This window comes from Pezoporus occidentalis, unplaced genomic scaffold (assembly GCF_034315485.1).
Source record: "Pezoporus occidentalis ecotype Australia unplaced genomic scaffold, CSIRO_AGI_Poc_V1 ctg106, whole genome shotgun sequence".
Lineage (NCBI taxonomy): Eukaryota > Metazoa > Chordata > Aves > Psittaciformes > Psittacidae > Pezoporus > Pezoporus occidentalis.
The window spans coordinates 1,477,602-1,491,723 of NW_026912843.1; the positions used below are offsets into that span (position 1 = coordinate 1,477,602).

At 39.9% G+C, this 14,122-nt stretch overlaps 1 protein-coding gene and 1 long non-coding RNA gene across 3 annotated transcripts in view; one reads left to right on the forward strand and one right to left on the reverse strand.

Moving 5' to 3' along the window:
- The window catches only part of LOC134164728 (uncharacterized), a 66,223-nt gene extending 62,658 nt beyond the window's left edge, over positions 1-3,565 (reverse strand). Inside the window, exons 1-3 of the long non-coding RNA XR_009965225.1 lie at positions 3,352-3,565; positions 3,134-3,241; positions 100-129 (exon numbers count right to left, since the gene is read on the reverse strand). This is a non-coding gene — a long non-coding RNA (uncharacterized LOC134164728). The remainder of the gene's footprint in view (positions 1-99; positions 130-3,133; positions 3,242-3,351) is intronic.
- A 96-nt stretch (positions 3,566-3,661) lies between these two features.
- PPARG (peroxisome proliferator activated receptor gamma) overlaps positions 3,662-14,122 on the forward strand; it is a 58,165-nt gene continuing 47,704 nt past the window's right edge. Inside the window, exons 1-2 of one of the 2 annotated variants that reach the window (XM_062620644.1) lie at positions 3,662-3,815; positions 8,700-8,796. The gene's annotated coding sequence lies outside the window, so the exon portion shown is untranslated. The remainder of the gene's footprint in view (positions 3,816-8,699; positions 8,797-14,122) is intronic. The other variant, XM_062620653.1, reaches the window with a different exon arrangement.

Consider the following 14,122-nt stretch of genomic DNA (forward strand, 5'->3'; position numbering starts at 1 on the left):
CCACCAATAGTTTAAACTTCTGATTTTCTTCAAGTAAAATTATGTATATAGAGAATGTGAAAATTGAAGACAGAAGTACAGTGGAATATTCAAAAATACCTTTAACAAACATATCTTCCCAAAGTGAACCTGCCAATAAAGACAGAATAAGATATGCTAAGACAAAGTTCTTGTTATTAGTAAAAGACCACCAGATATATAAATCTAAAAACTACATAACACAAGAGAAAATACACAGTTACTTTCAAAAAAAGGCAGCAATGTAACAGTATTCTAGCTTACTTAAACTCCCTTTCTTTAAAGCAATGCAATTTCCACAATCAAAACTTGTTCTTCTGACTGCTAGATTTACAGTCACACTGATAGTCTCATGCTAGTGCATGAGATTGCCCTCTAGATGTTAAGTTTGGCTAGATAATTTTTCTTTCCATCCAGAATACTGAGATGGGACGTGCTGTGTGATTTGTGATTTTAAACCTCTGTAAGGCATCTAGAGACTTGGAGCATAGACACAGTGGAAACATCAAAATAACTAAGCAAAAGTTGGAACTAGCATATTTTTGCAAAGAGAGAAGGAGGCATAAATCTTTCACCTCTATTAGCTTTTACGATTTCTGTCCTTCTCAAGTCATCTTAAAAATCACAGTATCACAGACAGAGTCTCTGATAGATTGATTGTTCTAACCTCAGATCAAACCATAAAACCCTACCTAGCACACCTTAGAACCTGTTGCACAGAAATTTAAGAGAGATTGTATGGTCCATACTAGTACCCTTATCCACCTTGAGATTCCACAATGTATCCTTTCTCATTTCAGTGAGACTATTTTTGCCATATGATTCAATATAACCTGCTTCAAATTTTCTGAATAATTGAAATTAATAATGAATAGTAATAAGTATATGTAGAAATAAGGGTTTCTTTTTCAGAGGCAACAAACTCTTCAAAAAGACTTACCATGAAAAACTGAATTATTAAAAGTAATATAAAATGTGATTCTTTTACATGGAAAGAGATAACTAAGGATTTTATAGTCAATAAAATACTCCAAGTATAACTAATCTTCTGTGAAGACAAGTTATCCTCTAATTTTAAAACTAGAACTGATGCTTAGAGGCCCTTCTGCTTGTCTTTGAATTTAGGGAAGAATTGCTCATGCTCATGAAGGCCTAACCCTGACATTTTATTATTGTTTCATAATGCTTGAAGATCCCAGTCAAATTTAGGAATTCTCTCAGATAAGTAGGTGAGAAATTCTGCATAATGCAAAACCAGGCATTGAAATAATGCAAACAAAAGCTGTATGAGAAATTAATAATTTCTTTATTATCACCGTTTCAATACTGTGTAATGAAACTCTAGAATTAATTATAGAATAGATAATATATTTGTAGCCTGTTTTATTTCTTTACCCATATGAAATGATTGGCTTTCTGTGTTCCATGTGTGAAAAACCCCCACTCTCTGTTAATACAGAAAACCGGATTAACGCAAGCTATAATAAAGCACATTTTTAACTTCCAAAGAAAATTTATGGGCTCTTCATCTCTTGATTCTTCAAATTAAGATTAGTTGTCTTTCTAAAAGAGATATTTAATGAGGCACCAAATACTACCTAAAAATCCATGTTAAGCAGGAAATCAATGTAATTTTTCCTTTTCTATCTCAATCTGTTAAAACATACATTTACAAAATCTAATTTGTATATATGTCAATATTACTGTTTCTGCTTTGTATTTTATTAGTTCCGTACAAAGGATGAACTTGCTAAGAGAACATAATGCTTATAACAAATAAAATGATATGGTATTTGTAATACTTCTCTGAAAGCTCTGTTTGGCTGATTTCTCTTCACTGAATGATATACCCCTATTTGCAATTTAATTAAAATCTAAACTATGCTTTGCATTTCTGCTTTACTTCTGAACTTATTTCGAGTCTAGGCTCAAAGTATGAGTTTATGGTCACAGTCGGATATCCATTAGTATATGTTAGGCTTTGGAATGCTCCCAGTTTCATGTAGTTTTAAAAAATTTGCATGTTAAAGCCCAGATTTTTGGGAGGGCTCCTCTGTTAGTCAGACACTGAAACTAAACGGGTATATTCCTCAGCAGTTTGCACAGAGAACAGTGTTGTTTCTGTTCTCAGCAGAGCTAGACCCAGATTCTGTGGAGGTGTCCAGCTAAGATCCTTCTTCTTTTAACATTGTATTGAAACTACCTGAGGCATTGCTGTAAAATGATTAGAAACAGTCATAATTCTGGTATTTAACCCTGTGCTGTTGTTATTTCACCCACATTTGCCTGTTTATCCATCCATAGCATCTTGTACTAATTCTGAGGTGTTGTTTTACTTGTTTCTAGTACCTGGCTCCTAATTCTGAGCCAGGGTATTACTGAACAGGTATTACTGATGTATGCTAAACAAACAAACAAACAGTTTACAAAGGATTTCCAGGCTAAAAATTTTGGATGGGGAGAAAAGCATGGATTAAAAAAAAAAAAAGAACAACCCAACCCTTGATATGTCAAGGCAGAAGTAACACTTACTTCAAGCCTATACAAATAGACAGCTAATTCTCAACAAAATTAGCACGAGGCTTCAAGCCTCTACAGACAGAAAGACTGTTCTCATAAACAAAAAGCTGTAGGCGATGTTAGTATCTATAAGTAGAGCAGGTATTTTGACGTATTCAACTCTAATCTATAAATTGCCTTCAGTATACAAATAATGAAGCAAATGTAGGCTCTCTTTCAAAATGCTTGATGACTAAGAACGATAATGAGGTAAAGTTCGGATCCTCTGAATCTCCTTGTGATGTCCAAGAGATCAACAGTTTTTAAAGATAAACTGTTGTATCCTGGGGCATCTCGGCTTACAAGATGACTCCCTAAAGCCTGTTGATCTTATGACTTTTTTTTCCACATCTAACTTCTTTTTAAGAGATTCTGAGGTGAAATAGAGGGAGGCTACATGCTTGTTGGAACTTGCTCTCCACTGAGCCTTACCGAGCTCTGCCTGTACCATTTCTCTCTGCATTCCTGGAGGGAGGAGGGAAAGGGGGATAATGGTGGTGGTGGGGAGATAATCTGTAGCTATAAGAAAGTGAAGGGAAAAATAAATGCCATTTACCTCTGTCACTGCTAAGAATCGTTTCAGAAAAGCCTTTACTCCTGCCATAGTGGGGTACAGGCTGCCGTGAGGTGACCAAGCCAACTACAGGCAGCGCAGAGGAGTTAGCTGCAGAACGGGAATGCGAAAGGAAAGCAGTTAGCAGCCGGAAAAAAAAACCAAACCCCTGCATTTTCAGTTAACAGGAGATTACAGAGAGCAGAGATCAAATTCCAGACCCGCTCAGCGGCCCGCGGGCTGCCCTCAGGTACACTCCTGCGGTGTCGCTCAGCGAGCACGGACCCGGAGGGAAGTGGCTCGGGAGAACGGTCGCGGTGTAAAGAGGAGAGGCAGGAGCAGCGCAGCCGCCTCCTCCTCGTCCTCGTCCTCCTCCGGGTCGCGCTCCGGGGCCAGCTTCGCCCCGTCCCTCTCGGTGCCATACCCGGCGGCCGCCGCCCGTACCTCAGCCCGGGTCCCTCCGCGCGGTTACCTCAGCCTCAGCCCCCGCCCCGCTCCCGCCAGCGGCTCGCCCCTCAGCGCCGGCCGTGTGGGACGGAGGAGGCGGTGCCGGGCGGCAGGGGCGGTGCCTGCCCGGTAGGACGGGCCGAGCGGGGGAGTTTATCCCACTAGAAGGGAACAGTTTCTCCCGCTGAGGCTTTGACAGCGCCGGGTCAGTGCGGGCTGCGGGGGACCTTCCCCTGAGGTGAGGGGGCAGAGCCCCGCGCTGAGGGAGACATGGGGGGGGGGGGGGGGGTGCATCGTGAGGGGCGCCTCTGTCTGGAGAGGGGTGGCGGAGCTCGGAGGGGCTGCCGGCGGTGAGGGGAGGCGTGCGCGGGCAGGAGCTGCGCCCCGCGCCGGGTAAGAGGCTGTGGTGCTGTGGATGCTCGGAGTGGCGGGAGGGAAGGGTGCGGGGTTAAGGCGCTTTTCCCGGAGCGACGGGGATAACCGGGGCGTGCGGGGCACGGCCCTGAGGGGACACGGGCTGCCGGCGTCCGTGTGGGCGGGGAGAGAGCGGCCGGGGCTGCCCCGCGGCGGCCGTCGACGAGGCGGCGGGAGGACCCCGCGGCCCGGGCTCCTCCAGGTGCGCCCCGCGGCGCTGCCCGGCCCGGCCCGGCCCGGCCCGGCGGCCTCCCCCGAGCGGCGGGAGCCGGGCGCTGTGTCCATGGTGCTGCACTCGGGCAGGGAGCGAGGCTCGGGAGGGGAGCGGGGTCCTGCGACCGGCGGAGCGGGTGGATAACCTGCCGCCGAGGTGGAGGCGGCGGGGATGGAGGGAGGCACTCGGGGCACACCGCAGGGCGCCTGTTCCTGCTACGCTCGGGGGAAAGAGCGCAGAGGGAAGCGCTGGTGCTCACCTGGCTCACTCAATGAATGAACAGCCATCTTTTTGGTTCCCCTCACACACTTAAATTTCTCAACCGCAGAAAGCCGGGGAGCCTTTCTGAGCCTGCAACAGCTGAGTTGCTGTGTTGAAATATAGTATGTCTTGATGGCATGCCTCAGGTTTGCAGGAGCATTTTGTAATCTTCTTGGTGTCATTTCTCTCCAGGGTATTCTACAACTGGAGAGTGCAAGTTCCTGTGGTGTTGTAACTTTGGGGCACTGTGTACACACGACAATACAGCGCTGACTTAACAGTGATGTATTTATTAATATCAGTGATGTAAGACTCGTATTTATTCTGATGAAAAGCCCAGGACATGACAATACAGGGCTGAGTTAACAGTGATGTATTTATTAATATCGGTGATGTAAGACTCGTATTTATTCTGATGAAAAGCCCAGGAACTTATCAATTTCTTCATACACTGTGGAGTCTAGATTCCTTTAAATCAGAAGGATTGATTATAATTATCCTTGAAATATCTAGGGTTGTGGGCTAGCCTTGTATTTGTCACCTGCTGCCCCATCTCTGACAAGTTTTTGCTCTGGAACATGCTTGAAATGCGCCATTAAAAAATGAAAATAAATCTGGTACCAATTAGTCTGTAATTTAATCAGTAATTTACCTTTTAACAGGTTACTATGATTTGTTACTAGTTAACTAAAAATTCCCAGTGTACACCAAGTAACTGTGTCACGGTTTAAGCTGAACCCAGGACACTATGACACATGATACTCAGTGCTCTCCTTTGGAGAGAAGTTTCCTATGTTGTGCTCCCATTAATATCAGAATTTGCTGCATGAAGTCACATGTTTGACATCATTATTCTCTTTGGCTGTCACAGAAAAAAAACTTGCTGCAAAAATTGCTTAGAGATTTAACTATGAGATTATAAGAAATCACTCAGCGGTGTGTTCAGTCATGTGGTATAAGCATGGACTTGTCAAGGGGACACAGCTGAAAAAATAGTTGGCATGGACTTTGAATGATAACCAATCAAATACAATTTAAAGGTATATTTACACAGGTCACTTTTGAATTTGAATATTCTTAGGCATCGGTCTCATAAAATAGCTATTAACTTTTAGTGGTTCAGAGATTATATACTTCTAAACAGCCTTAAGAGAGGATGTATTTCTTAGAAATGCCTCAAATGTCAAATTCCTGAATAATATAATTTGTTAAACACCAGCATTCAATGCAAATTCCATTATCACTAAGAATGAAGGTGGCAAAATGTTAGAATTTAATTGAAGAATATTGGAGCTGTGCTTTTTAACCTTCCTTATGGCACTGACAAAAACACCCGCTCTCAACATTGCCTCTAAATCTGACTCTTCTGTGAGCTTTTTGGAACAACCAGATGTCCAATTTAAAGTCAATAACATAAATTAAGGCTCAGCTTCAATTACTCGCAGTACAATATTTCTACTTATACCAGTGGCTAATTAAATGAAGTTCACAAAAAGTTATAGTGTAAAAACAAGGAAAAGTTTAAAAGTAGGACAAAAAAACTGTCTTTAACAAAGCTGGACTAAATAATGAAAGTATACTTAATGATTTTTTTTCCCCACCTTGATTGCTGAGGCTCTCTTTTGGATTTATTTTTTAACATATAATCTGTTAAGATTGGTGTTGAATATATTTTCTAGCCAGTTTTTGATAGCCTAATCGTAAATCGCTTGTTGTGCACCTATGGTATTCAAAATTTGAGTTTCTTTTACTAGCTTTTGTCACAAGGATTATTGCTGGATTCTCCTCTGGCATGCAGTAAAACAGTTTCCAGTGCAATTATTCAAGCAAAATTAAAACACAATTAGAAACTCCCCATGCTAGGTTCTTTTGAAGTTATGGATACAATCCTTCCCATTGGTTATTGCTATTAGTTTTATTTATTAATCACTTATAGGCTTATTGAATTTAGCATGATACTGCATGATGAGTGCTAATAATTCCATGCTGTATTTCCATAATGCTGTGTATTTCTTTAACAGCAGGGATCTATTTTTCATACCTAATCTATACCTATATCTATTTCATACCAAATGCTCTTTTTATATTACTTAACTTTCTGTGAACTAACAAAAGAAAAAGTTAGAAACAATCCAAAGCAAGAGAACATTGTCGTAAACTCAGGTCCTACATACCCATGCCACAAGAAAACGTTGGGGTTTCCGTTAACTGGTCTGAAGGTTTTCATTTAACTCTTACAGATCACTTGGAAAAAGCTCCCCATCACACACACACCCCCCTTTTTTTTTTGGGGGGGGGAGGCTTTTCCAAGGCAGAACGAGAAATGAAAGAGCCGTAAGATTTGGTTGTCAGATATTTAGATTCCCAGGGCTGTGAAATGCAGATGGAGTCCTACATTCAATGGCAACGCTCTTGCACTTCTTTTGTCTGTTCCCCCACACACACCTGCTTTTTTTTTTTTTGCCTTTTTTTTTTTTAAGGAAGGACAGTCCATCTTTTTTTCGGTTGTGTTTTCTGTCAGGTTCCAGTGTCAAAGCATGTAGAAAATGCAGGTGAGTGGGGCTTGGGATGCTTTCACATCTTGCAGGCATAAGGAGACATGAAGGAGAAAATACATGTGGCAACCATAGGAAAGACTACATTTCTACTTCAGCATCAGGTCTTTTACTGCAATACGGACTTCTCTTTTGCCTGTTACTACAAAGATGTCAGCTCCTCTCACACCACAAGGCAAATATTTGCTTATATTTATTCTTTGTTATTAAAGTGGAGGGGAAAAAAGTCTATCATGTTTCTGAATGTACCACGATGCCCAGCTCATGTGAAGATACATACAGTAACAGCTCTTCTTGGTTACCTGTGTGATCCTGCCCCTCTTCTGGCAAAGCTCATGTACTCAGGCAGGGATTGGCACTGGGCTGGATCTGCACGTGGAGCAGAGCCCACACCACCTGAGCTGCTGCAGAGGTTAAGCCAAGGCTTTCTTAAAGAGAAAACCTAGAAACATACTAGTGTGAGGTGCCCCTGCGCATGGCAGGGGGCTGGAACTAGTTGATCTTAAGGTCCTTTCCAACCCAGACCATTCTGTGAAATATACAACTAAACCTATTGTAGGCTTTTATTCTTTTAGTTTGGAGGTGGGGGGAAAGCAGCAGCAAGGCCTATTCTGCAGTCTTCATATTTAAGAATTTTTGCAGACCTTAAGCCAGTTTGATGAGGTTCACATTTTTCTCCCACTCCACCCACACCTTCCATTATATTTCTTGGCCTGTTTGTCCTCTCCTAAACCTCTCTATAGAACTGAACTAAAGAATTACATCATTCTCTAATTAAAATTCATGATACATGAACTATATAAATATTTTTAATTACCTGTGTTGCATTAGTACCTAGCAGCCTAGTCAAGACTGGGGCCGTCTTGTTACTCACTCAGATGACAATGTTGTACCTATCCATGATACTACATTATCTATGGCATGAGAATGCGTATAGTTACAGATTTACAAGAGAGACACATTGCAGTAGTGAGATTGATGCAAAACTTTTAATTTAAAATTTCAATGTGTTGATTTATGCTTACAACAGTAACGGATTCTTACAAAGTTAATAGATTCTAGTCTGTGTCATAACAAATACAAAAAGTTAGGTTTGTGTATGACGTCAAATCCTCAAACTTATAGAAAAAAAAAACAACCCTAAACTTTTAAGCAGCACCTATTCTCTAAATATAAGCTGGTTTTAGTTTGCAGTTTCACTAGATTTCACTGCAAATAGAAAAATTATTCTGCTTACAAAGGGGAAGATAGGTAATTACCTCAAAAGGCAGGTTGTGAATTTCTGGAATCGCCACACAGATGATGCTTCGTGGACTTGCATAAGCAACCCTCTTCCCTCATGACTAAGCAGATCACCTCCTTGCCATGCGGTCTGCACACTCAGGACAAAGTCTATGAATTCAAGTCTATGAATCCCAAAGTCTACTCTGCTGGTTGATAATTAGCAATTTAAAAAACACAAAGCTTACGTAGCTTTGTGGATGTATGTTCAGGCACAGGTACGCTTGATGGCTGCTGAGATGAACATGTATGTATGGTTATGTGTGTTGTTGTGGGGGTATGTGTGTGCAGGTAATATATTAACCCTATGTTATAGAATGGCTTATCTCAGTAATGCTGAAAGGCTATATATAGCATCTGATAACAGTATAATAAATATTGGGTAATATTCCAACAGAAAAATACACAGAACATTCCACGGTATCAAAGAAAGATGATGATGGTTTATTGGAAGATGCATAGAGTCTAGCAGTGCCAGTGCCAGCTTCATCCAGGTCAGTGGCAGTTCTGCTGTTTCAGTAGGGTTAGGTCTGCAAGCTATGTGCAGCTTAGAAATTCTGTCCTGTATACACTTGCTTCTCGTTCCTTACTACTTACTCTGGTTTTCTTATACTGAAAATACAGGGTCTGACTCTAAATGAATTGCTGTTTGCTCAGTGAGACTAAATGCCTGAAATTAAATAATCATGAATATATATTACAGCAAAAGTCCTACATATTATTCTGTAAAGTCTTCAAGAAACGCCAGTGTAACAGGAGTAGTATATTTATCTGCCTTTTGTTCTGGAATTTATGTGATCAATTTCTTAACGTATTTTAGCTCTAAATGAAACACTAACATTTTGATACAGACACTGCAGTTGGTGTTAGTTTATTCCAGACCTTCAAGTTAGAGGAGTGTTCTAGGTTTGCCTTTATAACAGCTATTACTGGAGGAAAATTTTATACTTCTTGCTGTTTTATGCGTTATTGGAATTTCATGAGCTCCATGGGGACTCATGGCTTTCCTCTGTATCACAAGTCTGATTGTGAGGTGGTTTAGATTCCCTTTTGCAAGTATCCTATAGTACTTTTATAGGAGACCTCCAGCTACAATTCCTCTGACTTACCCGTGTGTCTCTAAAATTCTCAATATGTTATTTTCATACAAACACTTTCAGCTGAACAGGCATAGGGAATAAGTAAGAGTGATGGAAGTTTTCTCACTGTCCTGTGTTTTTCCTCTGAGTTTGAACAAATTGCTTTTAAGAGAATTTTGTATTTGAACAAAGTAGCCCTGCCCAGAATTATGATCTTGTCTTAAACTTTTTACACAATATGTGATTACACTGCATTGCATCAAATAGGATTTTATGTTATAATATTGCATTATAAGTCCATAGTACTTGTGTGTTTGTTTAGATTTATTGAACAGTGATGTTGTGTAACTGCTGTAACTATTCATGGTTGTGTAGTAGCAATTTTGAAGTTTGAGAGGCTTTGAACTTAAGTTGCTGTCTGTATATGAACAGAATGATGTACTTTTTCAATATTTAAGCTAGGAGAATATTTTAATACCTCTGTGAAATCAGTTCTCAACCATGGTGGTTTGAAACATATGTCAGACTACCAAAAGAGTCACTCTGCTACACCAAAAAAAGAACTATGAAAAGAAAAATGTTAATTACAGGCTTTAACATTCACACCAAGATCTTCTAGTAGGGGTGGTCAGAAAAACAGGTTTTACTACCTCGACCTGGTGCTTTGTGGTGCTATCTAATATGGGGGCTTGTGGAAAAATGCGGCCACTTCTATTTACTGCCTTTCATAATGTACATATTTCCTCCTGATAGGTTTAGGTACTGCCTTTTTATGTCTACAGTAAGAAGAGTTTATCGTTTCATCTTGAATATGTTTTACTTGGAGTTACTGTTCACTGTTCACTACAGTGGTATTTCAGCTACAAAATTTTATGCTGAATCTCAGCTTTTAAACTTAATAGAAGTATGTTATTATGTGGTATATTGCTAAACTCATTTTTAATCCTATCTAAGAATGTAAAGAAAAATATAAAGCCAATTTTATTTTCACTTACACCCAGAGAAATCTACAGATAAGCAAGTACAGAAGTACGTGAGGACAAAAGGTTGCTTTATTTATACAGAATTTTATCTGTATTCTCTAACCTTATTCCAGACCATATTTAATGGAATCGTGAGGAATGGCCACAGGCTGAGGCTCTCATTCCCTCCCAGACCAGGAAAAACATACTTTATTTAGTTGCTTTCTAGCTTGTAGTATGTCTGAAGCAGAGTTCTTGCACTGCCCTAGTGATTTAGCTCTTCCTCCGATCCTCCTGAAGTTAGCCACTGAGGGTGGATTTGCTTCACTGAGTCACTAAAGTTCTGTGGGGTTTTTACTGTACTTCTCTATCAGCATTCCTGGATGCCATCATTTACGCTTAAACTGCATGTCTGAGATGCCTCATTTGTACATCAAGGCATGTTAGTGTATTTTATTTTAAAAATGAACAGAATTGTTAAGAAAAGCAGGGTAGTGTTCGATTTATTTTAAATATCCCATAGGAACTGGAAACGGAAAAAGTGTTTGACAAATGCCTGCCTATTGCAGGGTGTAGGATTTTGAGGTTTGCCTAGAATATGGTTTGAAGAGTGTGGAAACAGAAGGTGTGCAAATATGCTTTCACTTTCAGAATTCCCAGCTGTTGCTGAAGATGCTTTGAGATGATAAACAAGATGAAGCTTTAAGCTTTATCTAGAACAAAAAAGATTCCATGTGAAAACACTTCTCTGAATAAAATAAGCATCATTAGAGAGCTTTCTTTTCCTGGATTTCTTTCTTTTATTTTTACATTTACACTAGAGCTATTGCCAGAATTGCTAAACTGGCCTGGAAGAGATTATTTTAGTAAAGATCTCAGCTAAGTATGAATTGTTACAATTAACTCCAAACTAAGTTTCAAAATCAGGAATCCAAAAGTTTAGTATGACAGCTCTTGAATTTAAAATCGGAAATAAGCAAGCATTGAAGAATTACTTTGAAAGGTTCAGGTTTGTAACAATGGTTTTAAAGTATTTATGAAGGCAGTGCAAAATAATTTCCAAAAGTCCCGTGGAAGCTCAATTAGGAATTCCTAGCTTGCCTTTCTTTTAATTATTTGGATGTTCACACTTCAGAAATGCTATTGCAAGCAAATTCCACACTTTCTTTCTATGATTAGCTTGCCAATTGATCTTGGTTCTGTTTTGCAAGCTTCTTGGAGTGTTAACTATGATGTGAGCTTGCCAATTGTCTTGAACTGGTTAATTGTTTTTGTGATGCAGAGAAGAACATTATGGCATGATGAATAAGAGACCCAAGAGGGTTCCTCGCACAGTTTCCTTTGGGCACTGCCCAAAGACTTGTTCTTTGGGTCTGCCTCATGTGATCAGGCTGGCTAACTTTACCCAGTTAAACTGGGTGTGGTGGATATTTGTTATGTTCACAAGATCTTGTTTAGTTTGGGGGGGTTTACAGTAATCAAATACCCCTATACCTCATATAAAATACACGCTCGAAATCATCACACTGCTTTAGGTTTTACTCAGCCTAGATGGGATAAAATGTCAGGTTATGCAAGTTACTTTCTGACATAGGTACTGACATTTGAGGAATTATTTTTCTTAGATCAGGATTACTAATTAAGAAATAGTTACTACAGCACCGTTGGCATAGGCAGGAATTTATGACAGTGCTTGAAGTACTTCACCATCAAGAGCCCATTTTTCCTCCAAGAAAGATATTTTCTTGAAAATGTTTGGCAATGAAAAACTTAATCCAAAAATAGAATATTAAAGATATTTTTTCCCACAGACTTCATGTTTTAATTTATACAGAAAACCCCTTCAGATGCTAACGTCAGAGTTTGCAGAGCCGAGCCCATCGTGAAATGATGTGTCTAATGGTCTATCGTTGTTTTCCCTGGTCTGTGCATTGGAATATGGTATCTGTCAAATTTTTAATGAGTCACAGTTTTGTTAAGAAAGGCATTTTTTTATGCAAGAGAAGAGTCACACGCAGGCCAGCAGCCCTCTGAGCTGTACACAATATGCTGTTTCATCCTTCATGATGTAATACTGAGGATGGGGAAGTCATGTGCATTTCTTTCCATTCTTCTTCTGGGTCACCAGGGTGCCAGTTCTGAGTAGGTGAGAGATCAAACGAAAACCCAGAAAACTGCTTTCTGTAGATTTTATCAGTTCTGTTTTTTAAAAAGAAAACCATTAGCAACAGTGTTTTGCTGCTTTACACACAAAAATAGCCATGCAGCAAAATTTGTGCAGAATAGGTGGAGTAACGTGTGATATTAAGATAGGCTCTGGCTTTAAAATATTGGGAAATAACTAGAATATCTTTAATCTGAATAGAGGCTACTGGTGTTCAGTATGATTAGATTAAATGCAGTGGTGGATTAAGACAGGGTTCTAAGGTCAATGTGGGACTTCGGAGCCCCAGCGGAGAAGAGAGCTGGGAAAAAGTAACAAAGTTGTCTACAGTGAATATCAGGAAAGGAAATTAATTAATTGAAAGACATTTGTAAATAAGGCAATGGGAAGGTTTGCTGAGACTGTTGTTTTTATTCATTTATCCCTTTTAATCTTTGCCAAAGAAGGTATTAAAAAAACCCAGGGAAATTCTTTAAAAACACAGATGCTTGAATTTCTTTCTCGAAGTTTAACATTTATTGTTGGAACCTTCTTGATTTTGAATTCTTCTGTCTGGTCTCTTATGAGATTTTTCAGCTTTTCTTGGTTTAAGATATGCTGACAATGCCATAACGTGGTCTCTCACTGTATTTTGGCATTCCTGCTCATTGTTCTTTCTCTGCCCAAGTTTGCTCTGTTTTTTAAATCTAGCTTTATTTATTACTCCTTTGAGAACAGGAACTGTCTGATATGCTAACAACAAGTGACAGCTTTCCTGTCACTAAGGACAGGAGAACAGACAGTGAATATTGCTGAAGTCTGAGGTAAGTTTAGAATAACAATAACTTGTACATACACTAACGTTGCTACTCTGTAGTGTGACTACATTCTCTGACGCAGGCTGTGCAGTGGATTCCTGTCTCCTCCCCCCTGCACTAACAGGAAGGCACAGCACAATGTTATGCAGCATGTGGCAATTTTAAATTTCTGCTGCAGCTTGACCCTTAGACAGCAGAGTAACTCTTTTGTTGTCACTGCTGAAATAACTCCACGATGAGGCTCCTTTGTCAAAATGAATAGATTAAAAAATACCTAACCCCCACAAAAAAGGCAAACCCACAACAAATTGGTAGGCGTGAAAACAGCGAGAAACAGTAGGACAATCTTTCCCCCTCCTCCTCAAATCTGCATTTTGAAGGGAGGAATAAAGGGAGGAAAGAATTTGAGGTGAATAAGGTGATAGACCCAGTGTAAAGGGGAGAAACAAAGTAGGGAGAAACTAATTGTCCTGGAAGTAAAGCAGATTAAAGAAGCAAGGAGGAAGAAGGAATTGGTGCACTTTGGTTGTGCTTTCCTGACAGTTACTCCAGGAAGGGCTAATGAATGTAGTAATTATACCTGGCAGTTACACTGTGGGAGAAAGGAATTCTTTGGAGTTCAAAATGGTGAGAGTGCTCACTTAGCTACGAGTATGGAAATGAAAGGCAATGCAGGCTAAATACTGAACGGCACTATTTGCTAATTTGAGTAGCTCATATAAACTGTTGCAGAGCTCCTCAAAGAAAGCATCTTCTGACTTCCTGAAGAATTCCTGAAATTAAATTTGAGAGGGAAAAAAAAGGAAATCTACTGCAGA